Below are 26,443 nucleotides of genomic sequence, written 5' to 3'. Positions count from 1 at the left end.
AAGAGTTTTAACTAAATGATTTTTAAAAGAGAAAATGAAATCACTAATGAAATATCTTATGGAGCCTTCTCAGTATTGCTGGGAAATCTACCCTAATTGTGTCATGCTGTCTAAGAGAAGGAAAACAGTTAAAGGAAGAGGAAAGGAGGGAATAAAGAAGAAAACTCCACACTAAAGAATATCACCATAGAATTTTAAAACCCTGTAGGCAAAAAATAAAAATTGTAACACTTTCAATAGGTGAAAACCGGTCTCACATAAAATAGTAATGGGCATGGTATCAGCTTCTACGGAGCAGCCCTGGGAGTTAGGGAACAGTGGATCAATACTGAGCCAAACTCTCAATCAATTGTAAGAGTAGAATAACTCATATGTTTCTCAAAATGTTTTTAATCAAAAAATTACAATGCAAGGGAACCAGAAAATAGAGAGTAATAAATCCCCAGGTTATAGGAGAAAGATAAAAAAACGACAGCTATACAAAGAACAATGAAAAATTACAACAGCAGGTTGAAAGCTGAGTTCAAAAAGAGGATAAATATGACAGAGAGCATGATATTCATGGCAAATATTCCATTCTTTTGGAGAAAAAGTAGTTAAACATTCCATTAAAATCAAACAAACTTGGAAAGGTTCTGCAATATTGGAAAATTAATGATAGTGCACTCTGTAGCTCAGACAGGAATGGTGTCGGGGTGGGTCCCTGTGTTCCCAGATTGTTGGTACAGAAGAACAGTTACTGCTATTCAGTCATGGAATGAATGAGCAGAGCAAGGCAGGCAACGTGCCAGAGTTGAGACAGGAGCTCCTCTTGGCCACCTCTCCCAAGTGTTAGGGAAGCACTGTGACAGCTCGAGGTAGTCTGCAAAATATTTGAAGAGAGCAAGAGTAAACCTTTAGCAAGAAAGCAAAAGTATATTTTAACAGTTTGCAACCAGGCCCCATCATAGTGATCATAGGCAGCATGGAGAGCTCAGTGCTTGGATTTTATATACAACTTTTGAGGGGTGTCAGCTGCTTCTTGGAAGTTTCTCAGAGTCTTGATCATTTCTGCTCCCATAGCATATTCCCATAACAACTCATATCTATATGTCCACATCAAAATGTCCTTGAGATATTAGTCAGTTCCCTAAAATCAACAGCAGCCCAAAACAACCCATCTGCAAGGTCTTGATTAGCCATTAGCCCCATTTCCACAATAGCACGAGTCAGTCTGAGCCAATCCAGTCTAAACTAGCCTACCCACATCCACCATTCATCTACCATGCTCACGTCTAACTACCTACCTAACCAACAATGGTAAAATTATATATTTGGATGATAGAAAGAAATAATTATATATATGTTTGTCTATGGAATGTGAACAAAAGCTCTAAAGTGCAATGGATAATTTTATGTGTCAACTTCACTGGGTGACAGATGCGTAGGTATTTGGATAAATGTTATCATGGGTGTATTTGTGATGGTGTTGTTAGATGAGCTTAATATTTGAGTAAGTAGAAAAAGTAAAACAAAATAATATCAAATCATCAGGGTGAATAGAACTCATTCAATCTATTGAGGACATGACTAGGGTATAAAAGTCTGAGTAAGAGTTTGCTCTGTGTTTAACTCTCTTTGGGATAGGATATCAGTATTCTGACTTTAGGCTCAAGCTTTGATTGCAACTTACACTATCAGTTTTCTTGGTTCTGTCAACAGAAAACAATCCATACTTGGTGAAATAATTTAAAGAGGTTTATTGTGAGCCAAATCTGAGGACCCTGAGTTGGAGGCACACCCACAAAGCCTTGAGCAAGTAGACTTGGTGCGGTGGTGTGACAGTTTGCTTTTATACATTTCAGGGAGAGATGAGTCACAGGTAAAGTGGCAAATCGATGGATGGGAGGCATACATTGGTTTGGCCCAGAAAGGTAGAGCATCGCAAAGAAGTGTCTTACGGGTTATAGGCGGATTTAAAGACTCTTTAGTTGACAACTAACTGAAAGAGTTAGACTTTGTCTAATAGACTAGGATTTAGTAAAAAGGAATGCTGAGTTAAGATAAGTGTCTGTTAATCAAAGGCAGACTACTGGCCATATTTCTCAACCCAAGTTGTTTATTTCAAAATTGTACACCTTGTCTTCTCTACATTTCCTTCCTTTCCTAGCATTATTGAGTACACTTTTCTTTTCCTCCCCCCTTTAAAAAAATTTTTCAATTTGGAAGACACTTGGAAATATTTGGAACACATTGGATATAAAAGTTGTCTGCATGAACACGTCTATTCTAACAGTAGCTTCTATGATTTTCTGTGTTATAGGATAACTGCAGAGCATATTACGTACATTTATATGTAATATTTCACATAAAATATATTAGAAGTTTTATGGTGATATTTGTTAAGAGAGAAGCTGATTATAGTCATCTTCCAGAAAGACAAAAAGCTTGAGTTAATCTTCTAAGAAGATACAGATCTCAGATTAGATGAGAAGTTTTTAGTAAATCATGCTAAAATGGCTTTTTCTAAGAGCCCAATGTTCCTGTGGTAGATAAATGTGTCATTTACTCAAAAAGAATTATTTGTTAAAAAAGACTTCTTTCAGAAATTTTATTTTTTTTAGGCCTGGGTAGCTAAAATAAAGAAAAGGAGTGTGAATGTATTATTTATGTGGCCAAGATAATTCTTAAAGTGCTTCCCAAACATCTAATTTCACCCTCATCATAGATAATCAAAGTAAATAGAGGAATAAAGGTATTCGATAAATATGAAATTAAGGCTGGTGAAGACCTCCAATTCGGTGCTACAGATGCTCCTTGACTTACTATTGGATTACATTTGATAAATGTATTATAAGCTGAAAATACCATGTCAAAAGTGCATTTTATACATCCAACCTAACAAACATTGTAGCTTAACCTAGCCTCTCTTAAATATGCTTAGAATATTTATGTTAAAATTATCTCACAAAAGCCTACATTATAATAAAGTGTTGAAAATTTCATGTAATTTATTGAATACTGCACTAAAACTTGAAGCCAGAAAAACAGTATGGAAGATGGAGTCTGAGGGGCTAAACTGAAGCCATACAGCTGACCTGAACTACTAGACTGCTAAGCTCACATTCTACACATCCTCCAATCCCACTTATCTAGTTAAGGTTTCATCATGACTCTAAGAATGTTTGTCTGATGAGATTTTGAGGAAGTAGTCACACATAGACAATAGGTGTTATTATTGTGATATGGTATAGTAAAGATTACCTTGATAATATGTTTTCTTTGATGATTTTCTTAGATATTTTGTTAAAGTGAAAATTACCTTTATGTTGTTTAAACATTTTGCATTGTTAGAGGGAAGGCTACTTTAGTGTTGTTTTCTGTCAGATAAAGTTAAAATTTTCTAAGGTTTGTTTCCTGGTATTTCCATTATAAAAGTTATTAGAATTGGAATTGAGGTAGAACAGAATTGAGAGGCTACTCTCACTGCTCTCCAGAAATGCTGGCCTTCTGAAAATAAAACTTGTTCAGACCTAAACCCTGTCTCTGTATATTGGCTGGATGGTGACACACAAATGAACCCTCTTCTTCTGGTAAAAAAGTGAAAAACAGAATGATTATATGGGTACTTGAAGTAAAGTTTATACTGAATGACTATTTCTATAACATCATAGTAAAGTTGAAAAATTATAAGGCAAACCATTATAAGTCTTGGATCATCTATAGTTTGTTTGAAATTATCTACCTACTAAAGATGACCAGAAGTGCTTGATAAAATGTAAAAACATTTCTTAAGAGCTTATAAAATTCTGAAACATTTCTGAAATCAGATTTAGGATGAAATGGAAATTGAGAGAGATAAGTCTGAGAAGGTTTTTTTCTTGGGGTGGGGGATGTGAGTAATTAACTTAGTAAAGGAGTTTCAATGCCTGAGAAGTTTGTCCAAGCTATTGACAGCCTTATATATTTCTGAATAAGAAAGAAACATTGGATTCCTGAAAGGTTCATCCTAGGATTAAGGACTAACTAAAAGTAGTCCAGCCTTCTCAGTGGCTGCAAATTCAAATAATTTTAAAACGTAAAATTGGATTGATTTATTTCAAATGGCTAGTGTCTACAGGCACTTTGCCAGAAAAAAAGTAAATTCTCTTTTCTACAAAGAATTACTCTAAATAGTTTCCCAACTAAATGCCAGATACAAAATGCAAAGTAACCAGGCACACACACACACACACACACACACACACGGAATGAAAACATAATAAAAAACCAGGGGAAGCAAATTGTAATAAAGGAAACAGAGGGTTCCAGAAAAAAGGTATCATGAAAAAGTATGATGAAGAAACTTGACAAAATTTATGTGTGTAAAATTCTGCACCCCAAATCTGAGGAATACTTTCAAAAATACCAAACATACATATGACATTTACAAAGGAAAAAAAAAATGGTAACCTAGGTTTAATTATTCACTAAGAAAAGTCATAGAACTCAGCAAATAGTCACACACATGGCTGTGATTTATTACCACAAAGGTACTGCCAAAAGTTCAGTAGTTGTCCCTGAGGCTAAATCAATGAGAATGAAGAAAGAGGACAAGGGGTTTGAGGAAAAGGGAAGAGAAGTTATTAATTTGCTGGCAAATGAAGAGGGCAGTAGACGACTGTCTGAAAAGACTGCCATCATGACTTTAAGCAGAAATTCAGAGATTTTTTAAAAGAGGAATTTTGGTGGTTGAGCTTGGGTCTGCATGACCAATGTCACATGTTGCAGCTTTGAGTTGTTGTTGTTTAACTATAATTGGTGGTTTCAGTAAACCTTATCCCCAGAGATGACAATCTCATGACCCTTGTCTAAGCAATTCTGTTCAGCCACCTCCTGTGGTTTAAGATACTTGAAATCAAAGAGCAAAGAACTTTTTTCTGTCCCTTTGTTTACTGGCCTTGGGAAGTAATGCAGGTTTCATGTGCTAAAACGGGTGGGGATTTTAAAGAGACAACTTGTAAAACATTACATTGCCCTTTTGCAGACCTTTACCTTTTTAGTAGTAGTGGAGTCCTTTTTGGAAACGCATTATTTTAAAATTAAAGACTTGGTTTTCTCTATATTGTTCTGTTATGGGCTAAATTGTGTTCTGCTCACCCATATTTACATATTGAAGCAGTAGCCCTACTCACTCAGAATGTGACTGCATTTAGACATAAAGTCATTAAAATAGGTGATTAAGGTTAAAATGAAGCCATTAAGATAGGCCCTGGTCCAATATGATTGATGTCTTATAAAAGTAAATTTGGACATGAAAAGTCACCAAGGATGCCAAGGATGTGCACACAGAGAAATAGTCATTTGAGGACACACAAAAAAGGCAGCCACCTGCAAGCCAATGAGCAAGGACTTGGGAGAAACAACCCTGCCAACACCTTTCTTTCGGATTTCTATCCTCCAGAACTATGAAAAAATAAATTTCCCTTGTTCAGCCCATTCAGACTGTAGAATTTTGTCATGACAGCCCTGGTAAACAAAGATACAAAGAAAAATCTTCAATGGGAAAAAGCACATGAATTACAGTCTAGAGGAAACCTCATATGAGTTTCCAAGAGTCCACCTGTGATATCCACCTCTTGCCTCCTCAAATTTTTATGACAAAATTATTATCAGGCTGACTCTAGATAGCAGAATGAGACCAAAGTAAAGTGCTGACTTTAGATGTCATAGATTCATTCAGTTAAAACAAATCTTATTAATCATAAAGTCTACCTTAATAAGCTAGGTGGCTCCTTCCTTAAGTTTCTACATTATCTTTTGTGTTTCTTAACCCAAGGTTAAGCACAGCATAACTCAGTCAAGCACAGCATAACTCTCACTAGTAGGTTGAAGCTGACCTGCACATCTGCCAGGGCTGAAGCAGCAGCATGATAGGTAATACACATGTATAATAACAGAGTTTGTGATTATTACAGCACCCCCAAAAAGATACATTAGTCAGGCAATGCAATTAATAGATGTAGCTTCCCACTATTATGACTGTCACCTTCAGAATCTAAATCTAGTTTACTAGATTTAGTCCATGTTTAGTCCATGTTTTCAGAAGGACCACCTGAGGAGGTAAGTTCCAAACATTTTGCTTACCACTGACAATAGACCACCCTCCTTTCAAATGCGGAGGCAGCTGAAGGCTCCTCATAGTCAGGCATGAATCTAGCCTCAGCAGTCAGATTAAATTCAAAATGCTAATGGCAGCACACAAGGTCATGACTGGGGATGTTTTACTCTTTTCTTTGGCATTAAAGAGAAGTTCCAATAATGGTTTTGAAAAATACAACTTCCCCATGCCTGCTTTGGCATAAGCATTTTTTTCTCTGTTGCTATAAAGTCAGTGTACTGATTTTAGCAATCATAATTTTATACTTTTAAAGTATTGCCTACCATCTCACCTACATCTTTCATCTATAAAGGTTGTATGCTGGAGGGACAAAAGCCTTCTCCCGGGGGGAGGGAGGAAGAGTATTTTCATGCCACTTAATCAGAAAGACACATTATTTTTAGAAATTGGTCAGAATAAAATCACAAATTATCACAAATTATTAAAATTAGTTTACATAACATTCCCTCTTTTTCATTATAATCATTTACTGAATAAACATCTTACTAATAATCACCAGTTTCTAGGGATAGCTGCATTTCACAACACAATTTTCTTACAGACATGGAAATACCAGCATAAAGGTAAGGAAAGTACACTCAAGCTTTGAAGGAGCTAAGGAAATTTCACCCCAAAATATGAGTCACTGGTATAAAGAATATTTTGAATTGAAAGCTATTCAAGGTCAAGAAACACTGCGGGAGGCCATCCTATCTCCCTAAACTGGACTGGCCTGATCAGAGGATCAAGGGGGACAATTGATGCCCTTTCCCCCTTCCTTTTACCTCAATTTTTTTTTGGAATGAGGGCCAGGAATGTAGATGGACCTGGCCCCAATTATTTGGGTTATAAACACCTGTATCCCAGGTTAATCTAAAAGTCACTCTATTTCTCCCCAACAATTCCTCTTCTCTAGCAACCATTTATATCTTATATTCCTCAATTTCTTGAGAATTCCTCAAGAAGAAGAGGAGAAGAATTCCTCAAATTCTTCCCCCAAAGGCCTTTGTAAAGATACCTGAATTACTTTGGAAAACTGGGTTATCACTCAGTATTTCTCCCCATGAGCATGGTAAATAAGTCCTTTCTCTTATTAATCTGCCTTAATTGTGAATTGATCTTTCAGCAGAACTTCAGGATAAAGGGTAAGTTTCCCCTTGCCTCTAAACTATCAATTCATTTTTGTGATCTACCACTGATCCAAAGTCAAATATATTATAAGAATTCAGTAGCCCTGAGACACCCCACAATGAGGTTGAGGTTCCTTGTGATGTGCAGTCCATCCAACTAGCAGCTTTCAGCAGAGATCACAAGTCAGGAATACAAGCAGTAGCAGAAACATAGAGTTGACTAGGAGCTCAATTTCTTATAGTCCCATTAGAGAATAAGCCCTTCCTGTGAGCATTTATATGTGATGCAGATGGTCTGGTCAACATTAATGATATTTTCATAGTGTATGGCCCCACAGAGGGAAATTTTAAATCTGTAACAGCCTTGGGATCTGAGTTCTATTTTTAAGCCTGTCTGCTTTCAGTTCTGCATAGTCCATGCTGATGCCAAGATAGCTCATAACAGACCAGACTTGTTTCAGCTTAAAGTTGCATCTATGAAATTAGGATATATAAAGTCAAATTATTAAAATAACCACCACATTTTCTTCAGTAGCAACAAAACTGAGAAGCTGCAGGGCCAGACACTTTGTTCCAAGTACAAGCTATAAGAAGGCCTTGTGGAGTGTTGTCTTGTTAGTGTGTGACCAAATTAACCAGTTGAAGCATGCCCTTTGAATTAGAAAATTATCAGCTTCTAAGGGTCAGGTAAGAGATCTATAAGAGCTTATTATCAATGGAAAACTATGTTTACTATGTCAAAAATGCATTTGGATTTTGACTGTCTGTTCATGTTGTATTTCTTTATTTGGAGGCTCTAAAAATAGGCAAAAATCAGAACCAGGGATATCTGTTTAAAAGATAATTTTTAAAAACTTATAGAATTCAAATTTCAACCAACCCACTAGTAATAAAATGCAAAAACATTATGTCTCACAAATACTGTTCTTTGCAGTTTTCAGAGATTGTAATGATCCCTCTAGAATTTATAAAATTAGAAGTATGTATCATTCACTACATTTCTATTATATTTCCAGATGCAATAACCACAAAACACAAAGCCAATTCAAAATTTTTTTGTTTGTTTTCACATTACTGCAAATTTATTCAAACTCCTATCAGAAAATTATACACTTTCATGGTCAAGATTACAGTTGCTAGGGAGATCAAGCTGACGTGCAGGAGTGGGAGCTGAGCAGCAGAAGCAAGCAGGTTTAACGCACTGTGAGCCTGAGATTGGCCCTTCCTCCTTCTTCATCTCCACCTGAATACCCACATTAAAATCTCTAATTCATCTTTAGCTTTGTTCCAGCTGTAGGAACTGATTTAACAATTTTTTTCTTCTCATATGGAGAAGGGAGAGTAGAATATTTTAATATTTTTGTCCCAGCCAAAGTTTACTTTTGGAAATATTTGGGCTATTTGCCCTTTCACTGGAAGGAGATACAAAACAAAGACATTACCCAGGCAGCATGCTTTAATCCTCACTTTAGCCTACGGCTAATTGCAGCTAGGTAATCCAGCAAGCCAATTCTCACAGAGCTGAAAGTACCATTTTCAAATTCCATAGGTAAATTTTATTTCTCTCAATAGATAAAAATTCAACTATAGTTTCATCCCATGGATACATTTATGTCTGATTTTCCTTTAAGAAAAAGATGTTTAACTGTCAATATTAAAGTTTTATGTGAAGAAGATTCTTCCTACTGATGTTGAATGCTTCCATAAAACCACTGGACGTAGAGGGGCATGGCAGGTTCAAACCCCGCCCCGGCTGAACTGCAACCAAAAAATAGCCGGGCATTGTGGCATTGTAGTCCCAGGTGCTTGGGAGGCTGAGGCAGGAGAATCGCGAAAGCCCAAGAGCTGGAGGTTGCTGTGAGTCCTGTGATGGCACGGCACTCTACTGAGGGTGGTTAAAGTGAGACTCTGTCTCTACAAAAAAAAAAAAGAATGAGAAGAGTTACCTATAAAAAGGGAAGGCACACTGTAGACAGAGAGAAAAGTGATATAAAAGGTATGTGGGAAGGAAATTGGAATTTTAAGAAGTCAAAATATCATTTGATGAAATAAAGTGAGTAAAAGGTAAAGTAACTGGGAATGGGTTAGAGGGGGAGGCAGAACCCCTAGTCTGGTATGCTTTTGATGTCATTTTCAAGGATTTGGATTTTGTATAGACACAATGGGGAGCCATGAGAGGATTTTAAGTAGTCAGGACATTAATTTCCTGACTACTTGGTGAACAAAAGATCTTATGGGAGAAACTTAAAAGAGAAATACTAATAATGAGACTATTTCTAGCAGTTAAGGAAAGAATAAGTTGAAATTGACTAGTTCCCTGAAAACAGAGAATAGACATAACTTGATAATTTTTAAAAAGAAAATACATGTCAATTTAGAGTTTATATATAAAACACACACAGGAGTTCTGACATTTAAGTTCATAAACTCATCCCAGAAAAAGTGCTATGTAACCTCATTGCTGAATATCATTAAGGTCACCTTCAAAGTATTTCCCTTAGGAAGCTAGGCATTGACTCCAGTGCCTACTCCACCCTTCAAAGCAATTTTGGAACTGTTTTTCTGGAATGACCATCAAAGCTATGGTTGTAGGAGGTCTGACAGTTAAGTGTGTGTGAACTCATCTGAGAAAAAAGTACTACATATTTCATTACTGAATATCATTGTGGTTGCCTTTGAAATACTTCCCTTGGCCATCTGGTGGCAATAAGGTATATAGCATTTTTTTTTTTCTAGGATGAGTCCATGAATTTAAATGGTCAGACCTCGTATATAGCTAACTATAGGTAACATTTATTGCCTATTAGTTGGATTTCAGGAAGAATGCTAAGCACTTCCCATGACTTATGTTGTTTAATCTTTGTAAAAACTTCAAGAAAAAGATAATGCTATTGTAATGCATTTAGAGAAGCAAATCCATAATCTTGAAGGGTTATGTAATTCCCTCATGGCCATGCAGGTATAAATGGTAGAGGAAATTTCTAAACTCAGATAGGCTAGATCCAGAATCCACAAAGTTGACCACTCTTATTGCTGCCTCATTGTCAAAAACCATGCTTTTAACCAAGCCCTAAAGGGGCACATTTTAAAACCATGTAATCAAGCAGCCTATAAAAGAACTAGGAAAACAAATATGGGTTTTTGTATTAAGAAGACCAAGGAAACTAGGAGAGGAGTATTTCAAGATGTGTTACCCAAAGTGAGGAATGAGGAACAGTGATTTTTTTTAGGGTTGGGGCCAGATGTCAGGTTCCTGTGTTTCCAGGTTCTTGGTTCTTAGTCCTGAAGAATGGTTATTGGTACTGACTTGATGGAATGAAAGAGCAGAACAACCAGGTGAAAGCAAATTGCTCAAGTTTAAATGAGAGCCTCTCCTGGCTGTCTCACCATAATGTTAGGGTGGCATGGGGATAGCTCAAGGTAATCACCAAAATAATTAAAAAGAACAAGAGTAAGTAACATTTTCACAAGAAAACAAAAGTTTACTTTAACAACCTAGATATCAGGTTCAGCCTCATCCTAGCAACTGCAGGCATTATGGAGAGTTCAGTGTTGGATCTTATACACAACTTTTGAGGAGTGTCAGCTCCTTCTTGGAAATCCCCAGGGTCTCAATCAACTATGTTCTTATAACATGTTCCCATACCAACTCATGCCTATCTGTCTGCATCAGAAAGCCCCAGGGATGTTAATCAGTTCCCCTAAAGCAACTAGCTACCCAGAACAACCCATCTGCAAGGTCATAACACTTGACCTTGAATCAAGAACAGAGGTCTTGATTACCACTGTTCCCAGGCCACCACTCACTAACTCTCACCTAAAAAGGAAAAGGAATGTGGGTACAAGGTAACCTAAGTAATCAATGACCAATAGAAAAGGACGAAAGTGTCTGGGAGGTGCAGAGAGATTAATGAAAGAGTCACAATTTCAAATGGAAAGAAAGAGGGTATTATACCTCTGTACTGCCTCTGCATCCCCAAATCACTCATGAGAGGGAACCACTGCCAACTCTCTTTGGAAGTGCCCTAGGTGGTCTCTTTGTTCTTAATAAAATTTCTCTTTGTTATACTACAGTCTGTGCAAAATTACTTTTGCATTATATTCATGTTGCCTGTGATGCTTCAGTTTTACTTTCAGTTACTACCCAATTTTTGTTTCCTGTTTCTTGACTTTTCTCAGTTGAACTTTATAGTTCCACAGAGTAGTTAAACCAGGTCAACTGGGATTGGGGAACCAGAACCCTTGACTTCCAACATTTGCAAGAACAATTTCTCTAGTGTACGAGTGTAGTTTTAAAGATAGAGATCTATGTAGCATTGTTATTGAAACTTCAAGGGAATTTTGGCTTAGGTCCAGTTACTTGCTGGGCAAAGGACCAATTATTGGGACAACAAGGATTGCCAAAGAAAGGAAATTTTAATTTGAAAGACAAAAAAGAGGTTTAGCTGGAAGAAGGAGCCTCAAATATGACTCCCTAACTAAGGAATAATCCACGATTTTTAAGGAAAGGAAACTGACAAGGCACTACAGGTATTGAGATAGGGTGACATGAAATTAACAAGGGAAATTAAGAAGGGTCTAGTGCATGGGGCACTTTACTGAGGGATGGCAGGAAACCTGCCAGGTGGTTTCTAAATCTCAACTCCTTTGTCTTAAGAAAAATCCACCATTTCTTGGAAATAATTAAAAAGATCAAGCATTTAGTTGAGGAACAGCATTAGAGCATTATTAAGAAAACAAAAACATATAGGAGGTTGTTGACATTTCTTCACAGAGCCAGTTACAGCATCAAAAGAAAAATATAGAATATTATATCCCATCTTAAGTACATTTGCTGGAGCATGAGAACTAAAGGAGAAGATGAGCAAAAGGGAGAGGGAAAAAGAAAGGGAAAGAAATATTTGAAAAATAAGTGATGCAGTAAAGAAGAAAGAAGCAAAGTATGAGTGCAAGGAGAGCAAGGTGCTGCCCTTTTCATGATGGAGATAGTCCAACGTAACTAATCTGCCACCAGGTCATTGGCTGATCGTGCTGAGTGTCAGGGGCACGGCATTGGTCTTGGCTTTGGCAAGTTATGTGTACAGCAATGGAAATTTCCAGATTGCTTCCTTCATCCCTAGTTAGAAGAAACTCCCCAGCAGACTGTGGATGGGGGTTGAAATAGAGGAGGCAGCAAGGCAGGAGTGTCATGGATATCTAGACCACGTACCTGTGCAAGAGACTCATTATTTCAGGATTCATTTGATCCCTCTATTTACATATTACTTTTATGTAATAATGACGTCCTGCTGTGATCAACCAAATATATCACTTTGTCTATTAAGCAACTCCAAGATAATGAAGGTAATTGGACAGCTAATGGCCAAGCATTCAGCCTCTATTAGGGACCACAGCAAGCCAGAAACTTTCTCAAAAAGGAAAATAGTTAAATGTTGAGAATGGGATGGCTATACTCCAAAATTCTAAAGGATTGTGCTGTGATTCACTTGTGTCTCCAACTTCCACAATTTCTTCAAGGACTATCTGGTCTACGTAGTGACACAGACCAAATGACACGGCAGCCTGCAAAGCATCCTGGATGTGTTGCTGAACCTCTTATTTTCTGGGCTCTATTCAAAACCAGAAGGCTTTGAAGGATATTACTAAATAGTTTAAGCTAGCATAATCTGATCACTGCATATCTGTGAAGAGTTCAACCCAATATATGTCTGTGTCTTAGTGGTGAGAATGTCAGATGCAGCAATTTATTCTTCTTGAAAGGGGTAACTCAGCATGGCCCAGGCCATAGGATGGAGCAGGTAACTAAATTTTTGACAGACTTTTTTCTCACATTCTGCCATACATGTATAGTATCAAAATGTTTAGTAGTGACCTGTTCACTAGTTTTATTTACTCTTAAAATAATGAATCAAGGTTATCAAGACTGGAGAGTCGATATTTTTATATGGTAAGACAACTAAAATGCTATATGGGCCCTATAAGCTGAAAGAAAACTATTTTTTATGGTCCTCATTATTAAAGAGAAAAAGCTGCTTTATAGTGACTAGACAATGTTAAGTTGCTTTCACATTATAGTATCAAAAATCAGCAGTTTTATTATATTAATAGATCCAATGGAATAAAAAATTAAACACAGTGCTGCAAAAGTGCAGTTGTATGCACACACACAGACACACCGAAGTGCCTGCCCTCTCATAATGGCAGTAATCGCCCCACTGGTATAGTATCAGCTGCTGCAACCCTGTGTGAGGGAATTAATTCTGCAGTTCCTGAGGAAACTGTAGTGCTCTCACCTCACCCTGATGTTGCCATACAAAATAGTGCTAACTTTTCTCAAGACCCATTGATCTTTGCTTATGGAAATATAGCTAACTAAAGTTCCAGCAGGCTCCTAAAGGAGAGGCACAAATTACCATAGTTACATTGTACTCCAAAAGTATCACATGAGTTCTCTAATATGTACAGACAAAAATATGGGAAACATTTGTGGGAGTAACAAGGATTTTGGATAAAAGTGGAAGGAACGTAAGGTTGGATTAGGCTGCATTTATTAATAAGTGCTCATTAAGAAGAAAGTGTGCATTGAACGCTGTGGCTGGGGGATTAGAAAGGGCTCTGGACGGTTGGGTGGTTGGCTGAAACATACCAACAAGTAGCTCACACTAAGCAGGTTAGAAATGCCAGGCGTGTCTTGATTTAATACAAAGAAAAAGATCGAAAGGCTTAGCAGGAATGGAATGGTAGCGTACATCTGTCACTTAGGAACTACTCACTCACACTATGAGAGGGCAGGCTCTTCTGTGGTGCCTGTGGGTGTGCGTGCAAATGCACACATAGCAGGAGACACACCCACTGGGAGTGAGGAAACCTTTTCCACTGGTAAAGAAGGCGCACGCTAATTTAGTAACTGAATGTCCCCAGACTCATCAGGGTCTTCCCTCAAGTCTCATCAGGGTCTTCCCTCAAGTCTCACTTACAACTTACAAAATTCTGTTCTTTCCCAATGGATGCCCTTGCTGTAGACACCACGGGAGGTTAGGAGTCCAAGTTCAAGCAGACACAGAATGAGATTCTGCATCTGATTTTCAGTCATCTTAGACCTGTAGTTGTAGGAGCTATGAGCTCTCCTTCACAGAACACATAAGAGCTCTAAGATAATTTTTATGGTACTTGAACAGAGAATTTGAATCTTTGAACTTATCTTTGTTTCCTTTTTCCAGTGAAATTAGGGGCAACCAGCTAGCATCATTTATTTAATAGTTTTTTAAAAGAATGTTTAAAAGTATAATATACACAGTAAGCCAACTTCTTGCTTCTTATGAATGTCTGGTCAGGAGTATACAAAGCAGATATTTTGTATGTCTGTTGAAGAACAGTTCATGAAGTTTTAGGGCTCTCTTTATTATTGAAAGTGGATTGGCATCTTTAAATCCACTCAGATTTGAGAATAGATTCCAGAAACCCCCAAAACAATTCAGACAATTCATCCACTATCTTCTGTTCTCCTAAAACAAATTTCAGTCCCAAAATCTGTATTAGTTAGGGTACACCAGAGAAACAGGTCTTATTTATTACAAGGAATTGGCTCACACAATGATGGAGGCTAAAAGAATTCAGTTTTAAGATGCTGGAAAGCCCTTGGTGTAGTTCTGAGAATGATGTCTGAGTGTGCTTGAGCTGCTATAACAACATATACACTAGGAAGCTTGTATGTGACAGAAATTTACTTCTCACAGTTCTCCTGGTAGAGGAGTTGAAGGTCAAGGTTTCAGCATATTTGGTGTCAAATGAGGATACATTTTTTTTCATGAATGGCATCTTTTAGATGTTTCCTCACATGGTGAAGCACAGCAAGAAACCTCTCTGGGGTCTCTTTTAAAAAGGCACTGATTACCTCCCAAGGAATCTACCTTCTAACCTAATTAGTGATCATATTTCAACATATGATTTTGGGGAGGACACAAACATTCAGATCATAGCACACTAAATGAAGTAATATAAACATCCACCAACTAGTACAATCAATAAATAAACTTTTTTGGATAAAACACCAAGACCCCAATATAAGCTGCTTATAATAAAAAGAAAACATTACATATAAAGCCACAAATATAAAAAGGATAGAAAAGGTATGCTTTATTAATTTTAATTATGGACAAAAGAAGTGAAGAATACTGTATTAACATCAAACTAAGTAGATTTTAGATGAATAAATAATGCAAAGAGTAAAGTAGGTGACTTCGTGATGACAGAGTTGTCAGTACATCACAGGGCCCTAACAATACGAAATGTTTATGCACATAATAACTAAGTTTAAAATACAGACATGAAACTGAAAGATCTATAAGGAGATTAGACAAATTCACAGTTAGCAGTAAGATATTTCAACTGTCTTCTTTTATAGTTAATTAAAGAAAGAAGACAGAAGCTCAGTAAGAATATAGTCAATCTAAGCAATATTATCAACTACTTGACCTAATGTTTTCATAAAATATCATCTAACAATAGAAGAAAATATATATACATACACGCATACACACACATATACAGTATTGAAGTGCAAGGGGTGGCGCCTGTGGCTCAAAGGTGTAGGGCGCCAGCCCCATATACCACAGGTGGTGGGTTCAAACCCAGCCACAGCCAAAAACTGCAAAAACAGTATTGTCATTCAAAAGGAACATGGTGTACTGTGTTTTGGTAGAATTGAACATATTCTGGGCCATAAAATACGTCACAGGAAATCTAAAATAATTAGTCATATGGTATGGTGTTTGACATGATGTAAATTAGAAAACAATGACAAAAATGCACTTTTAAATTCCTAAATGGTTTGAAACTGCAGACAATATTTCTGACTAGCTCCTGTTTGAGAAAGCAAAACAGTATGAAAGAAAGCTAACAATTACATTTGTGAATCAAAATCAAAATCAAAATGTGGGATGCAATGAAATAAAACTTTGAGAGAAGTTTATAACACTAAATGCCTAACTTCTGAATAAAGAAAAGTTTTTAATAATTTATCTCTGTTCTAATCTTTATGATTTCTTTCTTTCTGCTACCTTTGGACTTAGCTTATTCTTCTTTTATAGCTACTTGAAGTTTTATAGCTACTTGAAAAACTTAGGTTTATCTGAAATCTCTTTTTTGGTTAATATAGGTATTTATGGCTATAAACTTCCCTCTTTAAACTGCTTTTTTTGCATCCCATAAATTTTGATATGTTGTGTTTTCAGTTTCATTTGTCTCAAGCATTTTCTTTTCTTTTCTTTCTTTTTTTTTTTTTTTGAGATAGAGTCCCACTATATCCCCCTCAGTAGAGTGCTGTACTGTCACAGCTCACAGCAACCTTCAACTGTTGCCTCAGCCTCTCAAATAGCTGGGACTAAAGGCACCTGTCACAACACCCAGCTATTCTTTGTTGCAGTTGTCATTGTTGTTTTAGCTGACCCGGGCTGGGTTTGAACCTGCCAACTTCAGTGTATGTGACTGGACCCATAACCACTGTGCTATGGGTGCCGAGCCTGTCTCAAGCAGTTTCTATTTCCCTTTTGATTTATTTTCTTTGACCCATTGGTTGTTCAAGAGTGGCACCTATAGAAGCAGATATGAAATATATACTTTGAAAAATATATATACATGAGTATATAGTATACAAAATTAATTAACAAAATTTTGGAAAACCACATCCAATAATATACCAATAATATGACAGGAAGAGTTTATAGTGACCAAAAAGGTTTCATTTCAGGAATAGAAAGTTGCTATAATATTTGAAAACCAATTGATATAATAAATCACATTAACAGGAAAAAATAGGATCATCTTCATAGAAGTAGAAAATGTATTTAACAAACACAACATCCATCTCTGATAAAAACTTAGTAAGCTGAATATAAAATAACACTTTCTAAACCTCATATAAGTATATGAAAAAATGGACATCTGACATCATATTTAGTGATCAGCAGGGTACATTTCATCATTCTTAGACTAGGAACAAGGAAAGAATGTCTACTTTCACCTCTTCACCATTTTATTAGCAGTTCTAGTCCTTGCAAAAAGTAAGAAAAAGAATTAAAATACATCTGTATTAGAAAGGTAGATATAAAACTGTTTATTATTATAGATGATATGATTATCTATGCATAAAATACCACAAAACCTATAAAAGAGGCTAGTAGAACTACAAAGAGAGCTTAACAAGGTTACAGGATAAAAGATCAATAACCAGTTCAATTTTATTTCTATATACCAGCAATAATTATATAATATAGTGTACAAGAGAATGCATACTGTTTACAATAACATTAACATACAATTACCATGGATGAAATCTGAAAATATTACTAAAGATATACAAGACCTGTAGAATAGAACTGATACAACATTCTTGAAAATTATGAAGGAAAATACAAATAAGTACAGGAATATTTTTGCTCATGGTTCAAAAGACTCAACCTTGCTAATATATGTTAACCAAAGTCCTACCAAGATTTTCTTTGTGTGGAAATTGATGAGCTGATTCTAAAGTTTTTGTATAAACAAAAAGAACCAATAGAGCCCAAACATTTTTTAGAAAAGAATACATTTGTCTGACTTTTTTCCTTTATTTTCAGGTTTATTATAATGCTATGGTTATCAAGATAATGTGGTATTAGCCTAAAGATAATCAAATTGATTACCAAACAATAATAGGTTCCAGAAATAAGCCACATATACAGTTAAATAATTTCAACAAAGATTTAAAAGTAACTCATTGAATAAAGGAAAGGATATATTCCCCTATAAATTATGGTGACGTAATTGGCTATCTGTATAAAAACAAAATTTTATCCATACCTTATGGAATAATTTGAGATAAAATTTGAAATTAATTCAAATTGGACCATAAGCCCAGGTGTAAGACCTAAAATTACAAAATTTCTAGACAAAAACATAGGTGACAATATTTATGCCTTGGGTTACAGTGATATAATAAGCAGAATAGAAAACAAAACAGCACATCTCATTATGGAGATGGAGAAAATATTTGTCATATGGGGCCCTAATAATGGTACACTATTTAGAATGTAATATAAATTCCCAGAAACCAGAAAGGAAGAAAAACTTTTAAAATGGATAAAAAAATGAGACTAGTCATTTACAACAGAAAACCCAAAAGCCAATAGGTAAATTAAAATCTATACAAATCATTAACAAGCAAAGAACTGCAAATTTAATAATGAATAATATAACAATATCAATTGGATTAGTAAGAAATTATTGTCAGACAACTTCAAGCTCTGATAAAAATATAGAATAATGACAACTTTCCTATACTCTATTAAGAATATGAGTTGGTACATCCGTCTTTGAAAATGTCAATCATTTCATAGCATCTGATGAGATTGATTATATACTGTATGCTCCTTCAGGCCTAGGGGTTTTACCTCTAGGTGTACATATTTCATCACAATACAATTTCAGAATACTGGAATTAAATACTTGCTGCACTCTTTTTCATAACTGAAAAAGTGGACACAATATGGCAATGCACTAAAAAATAAAATGCATAAGTAAATGACTGTGTAATAGTCGTATGATTGAATATTTTAAAACAATGCATTCCATTCTTACAAGGACAGGTCAGCAAATGTTTCCTGCTGGCTGAGTGTCTGTTTTTTAAATAAAGTACAATATTATTGAAAGACAGGCATAGCCATTCTTTTATATATTGTCTATGGCTGTTCTTAGGCTACAAAAGTAAAGTGAATAAGTGGGACAGAAACTTTGTGGTGCATATGCTAAAATGCTTTCTGGCTTTTTAAAAAAAGTTTGCCAATCTTAGAATAATATTCAAAAGCAAGAAAAACTATACTGCATGTTTAGTGATACATATATATTTGACAAAATTATAAATACAATAAGGGAATTATCGCAAAAGCCCTTAAGCTTGAAGAGTTTTGAGGTGGGGGTGATTCATTTTACTATGGAAACTGAAACTGAAAGTGAGTGATGTCCAATGTCTCAACCTGTGTTTTACTTATGATTGCTTGTAAAACATCCTCTGTATGCTGTTATAGACTTTTTAAACTATGGGCCACATTTTATTCAGGAATTTTTACTCTGTTCTGTTGTCTTTATCATACAGTGTCTATAACTTGACACTTACATCTCCCTTGAGGTTCCAAAATTCTGCCAAGAAAAGTGATGTATGTGTGAGAGTGTTCACATGTATATGCACTACTTAGTCATACCCTTAATAATATTAGGGGTATTCTATATTCTATTTCTTCTTCAGATATGTTTTCTATGTTATGTTTCAAAAGGAATTTGCCTCTCTAAATAAAATGAAGTTATTGGCATAAAATTCTTTATATAATGCTCTAGATATTAAAATATTTCTAAGTCTTTTGTTATATCAATCTCCCTATACATTGTTTTGTTATAACATTTGCAGAATGTGTACTGCAGAAGTGATTATGTTGATGTGGTTAACAGGATATTTCCTTACAAATTAATTTCAGATAGGTAAAATGAGGTAATGGTGAAACTAACAGATGATAGATTAAGTGTGTACGTGACTAGAAGTGTATAAAATCAGACGCCCGAATAAAGAACTTTGCTACACGCCATCCCATGCTATGCAGTCTGCTTCTTGCCTTCATTTTTTAACATTGCAGGAGTGAGCTTATCCCTGAAGGCTGCAAGGCTGTCTTTCTGCAGCATTGGCATTCATACCAACAATGTGGTTACCTTCAAAATTAAAGGGGAGGACATTTTTTCTGATTGTATTATTCAAATGGTAGGAGCCACCATAGGGAATAGCAAATTATAAAGAAACAGTCCAATGTTTAAGTATGTTACAATTTTAGTAAAAATATTTCAGATCTGTGTACTCAATCTAGACCTCTTTTTCTGAGTGCCAGATTTTACTTTCAATTATGTAGTCATTTTTGAAGGAAAATAAAGGAATTAGCCAGTACATATTGATTGAATTATATTGCATGGTTGAATGAATGAATAAAGGATATAAATGAGAAACATCCCAATCATACAGGATAGCATTGGCTACATTTTATGAAAGAAGCTCGGACATAACATTAAAGGAAGTAAGAAAGATCACATCATGCTTACAGATAAGAGATTTACTGAAATTCCTGTGAAGAAACCAAAATCATTGTTTCAAATCTTTCCTGCTTGCATGTTATTTTGTTGCCAGATCAACCACTATGTAGAGCCTATCAGAGTCTAGAACAGGGGTCCTCAAACTGCAGCCTGCGGGCCACATGAGGCAGTGTGATTGTATTTGTTCCTGTTTTGTTTTTTTACTTCAAAATAAGATGTGTGCAGTGTGCATAGGAATTTGTTAATAGTTTTTCTTTTTAAACTATAGCCTGGCCCTCCAACGGTCTGAGGGACAGTGAATTGGCTCCCTGTTTAAAAATTTTGAGGACACCTGGTCTAGAGTATATGCATTTATTTCCAGCTGGCAAAAGCTTGCTACATAATCTAGTTAAGCCATTTAATTTTTTCAAAATTTTACCCATTTCGTGTAAGTAGTAAGGAAAAACTGAACCAACATTATTTTATCATATCTTCAATTCTTGTAATACCATTCCTATGCAAGCCTATTATGTCCCTATTATCCACATTAGGAAAAAAATGTAGCTTTATATAAAATATTCTTTAACAATAATTTTTATGAGCTTCTAACTCTAACCTGAATGCAATTCTGGAGATCTTTACCTACAAAGTATCTGTTTTAATTGAACATAATATTTTATTATTTGCTTACTCACAGATACAATTTCCTTAATTGACTTAACTTTCACTGGGACTTCAAAGGTCTGCAAGCACACTGTGCAAAATCCCAAATTTGTGAAATTAGTCTGTTAATTCCAAATCTATTGTTAAATATAATGATGTTTATTAACCCTTCATTGATGTGTTCCCAATTGTCAGTGATGCTTTCTAATCTTACATCTGAGGCCAAAGTTCTCTTTATGGAGAGTTTGTTCCCTCTACATCTGTCCATTTAGCCTATTGGCTATGTGCCTACAAGGGAAGACTCTAAAAAATACTAGTTTTATCAATCATGTTTAATTTTTTTCTTCTTTTCAAATAATGATTTTCCTCACATTGTCCCATATGTCTACTGAAGAGCTACCATGACAACAACAGTTTTAAGAAAAACAAAAACCCTCTACTGACAACATTTCCTCATAGATAATAAGAAAAACAAGTTAGTTTTATTTTTATTCAAGTCATTGTTAGGATGATTCATCTGATTATAACCTTTTCTCATAAAAAAGACACAAGGTAGGTAGATAAGGCTGTATACACAGACACACACACACACACATATACATACATAAACACACACACATATGTACATATACATAAAGATGTTTTTTGATTTTTAAATAATGTTATCTGTTCATCTTCCAGCTTCATGAATTTCAGTTACAGGGCTCATAAGTAAAATCTCCATTTAGTGACCTTGCTTTTCACTAATTTCTCTAATTAAATCATATGAATAAGTATTTTATTTAGTATTGGAAGTCTCTGCCAGAATCTTAACCTATGCAGATGGTATCTTGCTGTCTAGATTAGATATAGCAGCCCAGATCAATAGGGAATAGTTGCATTTTGCATTTACCACCCCAACTGGGCCAGTAAATAGGTAGTAGAGTTTTCCATCTGTGCATTACAACTGACGGGTAATGTTGTGAAATTATCTTAGTAGGCCATGGCCAGCATTTTAAAATGAAATGGATAGAATAAAATAGACAAGAAGAGAGTATAATAGAATAGAAATCTCACAGCACATTGTGTAAGTATTTAATGGAATATACAGATAAATGACTCTTCGAAATTTTCTCTCTTCCATCTTTTTGTTTTGCACTTTATTTTGCTGCCAGGTCAATCTCTAAATCCGGCCCAGTTTTCACATCCTTCCTAACTATCCAACTGTTCTGTTCATGGCAGACATCAGTAACTGATGAATTCAGGAGATATAAAACTCTTATTTCTTGTAATCCACTCTACTTACAAATTTGCAATTTACAGTGCTCTAGGCTGCCATTCACCAATTGTGTCTAGGTAACAGAAGAGTAGAAAAATTATGTCTCACCTCCAACCCAAACTCATGTTTACCTGCTTATGTAGTTAGATACTAGCTGTATCATTGTATCTAATTGCCAGTAACTGCTTTTATCTAAGCCACATCCTAATGCTTAGAATATTTCTTTTGAAGACTATTTTGCATAATCTCTAATTCTAAGACTTAATATTACTCCATAAACCATGGCATTTTTCCCTACTAGAACAAAAAGTTAAAATAGTATTTTCGTCTAGAGCAGGAACTTGAGTGTACAGTGCTGTGTAGTAGGAGTCTATATTAGAGATGATAAATAAATAAATGATATTATTTTTTCTGCCTGTGAACCATTTTAACATCTTTCCAGTATTTGGGAATGTCACTTTTATGTGTGAAATGGGACCCCACCTCTTCTTATGGAATCCCAAATCTATACTCTTAGTCCTCACCTGCACTAGGTAAAGTTCCCATGGAAACTAACTCAGGTCAGTTACCCGGATTCTCTCATCACTAGAAGTTTGTAGCCCAGGAGAAGCGCAAACCAGGGGGACACTCACTATCTCTATCTAATCTTTCCTCCTTTCTTTCTCCCTTTTCTTCATTTCTGCCCACCTCCTTCTCTACCTTCTTTCCATCCTTCCTCCCTCCCTCCCTCTTTCTGTATCTACCATCTACTTGTTTCTTTTTCTTTTATGTTTTTTTTTTAATCTGTCAGTTTTAGTAAACTATAGCAGCCTTGCTCTCTCACTCATATTTGTGGAATCAACTGCCCCATTTCAGGGAGGCCTAGATAAACTAATTTATCTTGTCTCCTTTTTAAAACTGAAATGTTAGACTATGCATTGCAGCTTTAAAATATGATCAATTCATTTTTTAAAAGATAATACTTCATAATCCCTATGTTCATCAAAATCTACAGCATCATTTTCATGACTGCTTAGTATTTTCCTAAATGAATGTGCCATATTTTATTTTATTTGCTCCTCTTCAGCATTGTACATCTAGATTAACTTCTATTTCTTAAAGCAAATACTATTTCAAAGTGTATTTATGTAAAAAATGTCAATAGTTGGAGCGATTTTTAAAGTAAATTTATGAGTCAAAGAAAATGTACATTTTCAGGCTTATATGTTATTAAAATCTTTTGGAAAGGCTCATTGAAAGCCATCTTTATCGGTGTTGTATGAGGATGCATTTTCGCTTTTTTCAATATGGGGTATTTATGTATATTATTGATGTCTATTAACCTTATAATATTTTTGTTATATTTTGTTAAGTTTTCCATGCATTTGAATAACTATGTATCTTAATAAATAATATGTAATTGAACAATTTTGTTCTGAATATCAGTTGGTAATCCATATTCTCGTTTGCAAAGTATTTTTGCTTATTATTGAAATTATTTCATTTTTTCTTATTTATTTTGGATAATTCTTTACATAGTAGAAATTTTAATTCTGTATAAGAACCTTAACGCATTTCTATGAACAGCTCTTACTATAGAACATATTGACTTGAGTTATGTGGCAAATGACTAAACGATTTCCACCATAGCTAAGAATGAAGTCTTTGGAATCAGAACTTCCTGGGTTCAAAGTTGCTTAATCTCTCTTCACCTGAGAGATTATTTGTAAAAACATAAAAAAAAAAAATCCTAAAGCATAGTTGTTTACAGGACTAAAGCAATGTCCTACATCTAAAGTGTTTTGTTTATAGTGTCTGGCACATTGTAAGCACTGAGTAAATGTTAGCTGCTGTAATCCTAATTAAACCACTCGGAAGAAGTACACATTTCAGTTGATCCACGTGAGTTCCATTAACTTTTCCTCTACCAATTTCTCCCTCCTTTTATTTGAGTGTCAGCTACTAGAGAAAGTGTTAGCACTCATCTCCTTCTTTGGACTACATAACACAATCTGGTGATATATCCTTTGTAGTTGTGGGATACTAAAAGTAGATTTCATATTACTTAGTGAATGTACGTTCTCCAGATACAGTGATAGATTTTACAGATACAGAAATAAATTAGCCAGTAACTCAGATCTCAAGAACTTATGGACTAATTTTCTACCTTTTGATTTTGTTTTAGCAACCTTTTTATTTAGAGGTCACCCTGGTTCTGAACCATGGTAGTGGCACAGTACATTTCTTGGGTGAAACTTTCTGCAAATTACAGTTGTAAAATCTAGATGAAATGTTAAAAACAGCAATGAGAATAACAACAATTTAAAGGCCTTGAAAAGAGTCACACAGCAGGTGGAAATCAGAGGAAAATTTATCCTTGAAAAACTGTGATTCTAACACATAACTATGAGTTTGTTGCTGTTTTTCTTGAGGGCACCAAATTCCTCACATCTCTAGCTGAAAAAAAAAAAAAATTGCAGTGTATATGACTAGAAAGAAAGAGGAAAGAGGGAAAGGCCAGCAGAAAGGCTGGAAATTGATACCATATGTTTTAGAAGTAAGAGAGCCACAGAAGGGAGGGTAGATTTTAAACATATTGATAATCACGGCCTCAATCCCTGGATAACTCCCCAACTAACGGATGGCTCAGTGAAAAAGTAGGAAGAACCAGTAAAGAGGCTACCTTTTTGAAAAAAAGTATCACAGTGAGAGATTGTGTTAGCTCACTTTTCATTATGTGATTCTTTAACCTGTGAACAAGGCAGGCCATAGAAAATGTGCTACTAGCTCAAGGTGTCAAAGAACAGAGTTTCCAGTTGTCAGAGCAGCTGGAAATTTTTGTTGTTGTTGTTGTTGTTGGAAACAGGAAACCACAGAGAAAATGAATTCCCAAGGTGAATGTCAACTTCTCAAATCCTTGGCAAATTACTAAACTACATTAATTCAATGGCTATGGGGGTATAGGGGGTACGGATAGGCAAAAAATAAAACCAAAATTAAAATTAAAAAAGAGAAAATATAGAAGCTAGAAACTGAAAGCAGGGTTTCTTGCTGCTGAACAAGTCAGGAAAGGTAATGAACTAGATAAATTTACCGTCTGAGTAATGGGTTAGATAAACTACTGCTAGAAGAAAAAAAAAATACCCGTAAGAACACAACTGAACTTAGAATAACCATCATCTATTATTTAATATTAATAATTTATCATTGTCAACCAAAAATAATAGTCCAAAGCTTAGAGAAAAGTTTGTTACCTGAGAGCTTTCAATGTAGGTATGAATACAAATAGAGAGCATGAGGAAGATTTTATTGAGGGGCAGATTGCTGATTTGATTGTGGTGGCGGCGAAGTTAGGTCCCGGCGGAGGAGGACGTTCCCCTGTGGTTGGTTCTCAGCGGCAGGAACAAGCAGTGGAGCCCAGCCCACGACGGAGTGGTCATAAACACAAGTCATCAACCTGCGTTTGTTGCACAGCAAACCACACTAACTACACGGAGAACACCTCTCCAAGACAAACGGGTCCCTCTCCAGCGCAGCCTGTGAAAGAACACCGCGGTCTTTCACAGGCTGCGCTGCCTAGGACCTGACACTCCACCACCCCCTGACGCCTCCCGCCTCCCACTTTGGGGTTCTTAGAACTTTTCAATACTTCCCTCAAACCTTCCTGAGGAACCCAAGAGAGAGGAAATCTACAATTTTAATTACAGGCTATTGGTCCCGCGCGTGAATCTCACCACAGCGTCCCGAAGTGCTCCTCACTGCGGGTTCCTCCCGGGGACAGGCCCCGCCTGTAACTGGGTTCCCGCTCTCCGCGCTCAGCCACGCCCTTAGTCTTCCCTCCGGTCCGGAAGACAGGCTGGGGGCGGGGCAGTACGTCTCCTCCCACACACAGCCGGCCCCGCCCCAGCAGTCCGGAGGAGAAGCCGGGAGCCAGGGCAGGGTCGCCCCGGTCAGGAAGAAGGAGAGAATCTGGAGGTTGAGGCGGCCTGTCCCCGGCTAAGGCAGATAGAGGGAGCTGCCTGTCCCCCGCTAAGGCGGACAGAGGGAAGCCGGGGACAAAACTGCGCGTCTCCCTGGCTCAGGCACGGCAGCCCCACGGGCAGGACAGGCCGGGTGTGTGTCTGCGAGGCAGGGGCGCTGCTGGAGCCCAGCTGCCGCTGCGTAGCGTGTTTGTTTGGGGTTGAGCCTGGAGAGGCTCAGTGCAGGGCA

General features: G+C 36.2%; 1 long non-coding RNA gene across 1 annotated transcript; it reads right to left on the bottom strand.

Moving 5' to 3' along the window:
- On the bottom strand, positions 1–26,180 carry LOC128590855 (uncharacterized). The gene is made up of 3 exons (XR_008381351.1): positions 25,940–26,180; positions 25,489–25,691; positions 1–862 (listed from the first exon to the last, which is right to left on the bottom strand). It is a non-coding gene; the product is annotated as an uncharacterized LOC128590855 (long non-coding RNA).
- Positions 26,181–26,443: the final 263 nt, after the last annotated feature.

This window comes from Nycticebus coucang, chromosome 7 (assembly GCF_027406575.1).
Source record: "Nycticebus coucang isolate mNycCou1 chromosome 7, mNycCou1.pri, whole genome shotgun sequence".
In the NCBI taxonomy this organism is placed as follows: Eukaryota; Metazoa; Chordata; class Mammalia; order Primates; family Lorisidae; genus Nycticebus; species Nycticebus coucang.
This window is presented reverse-complemented; position numbering and strand designations above follow the sequence as displayed.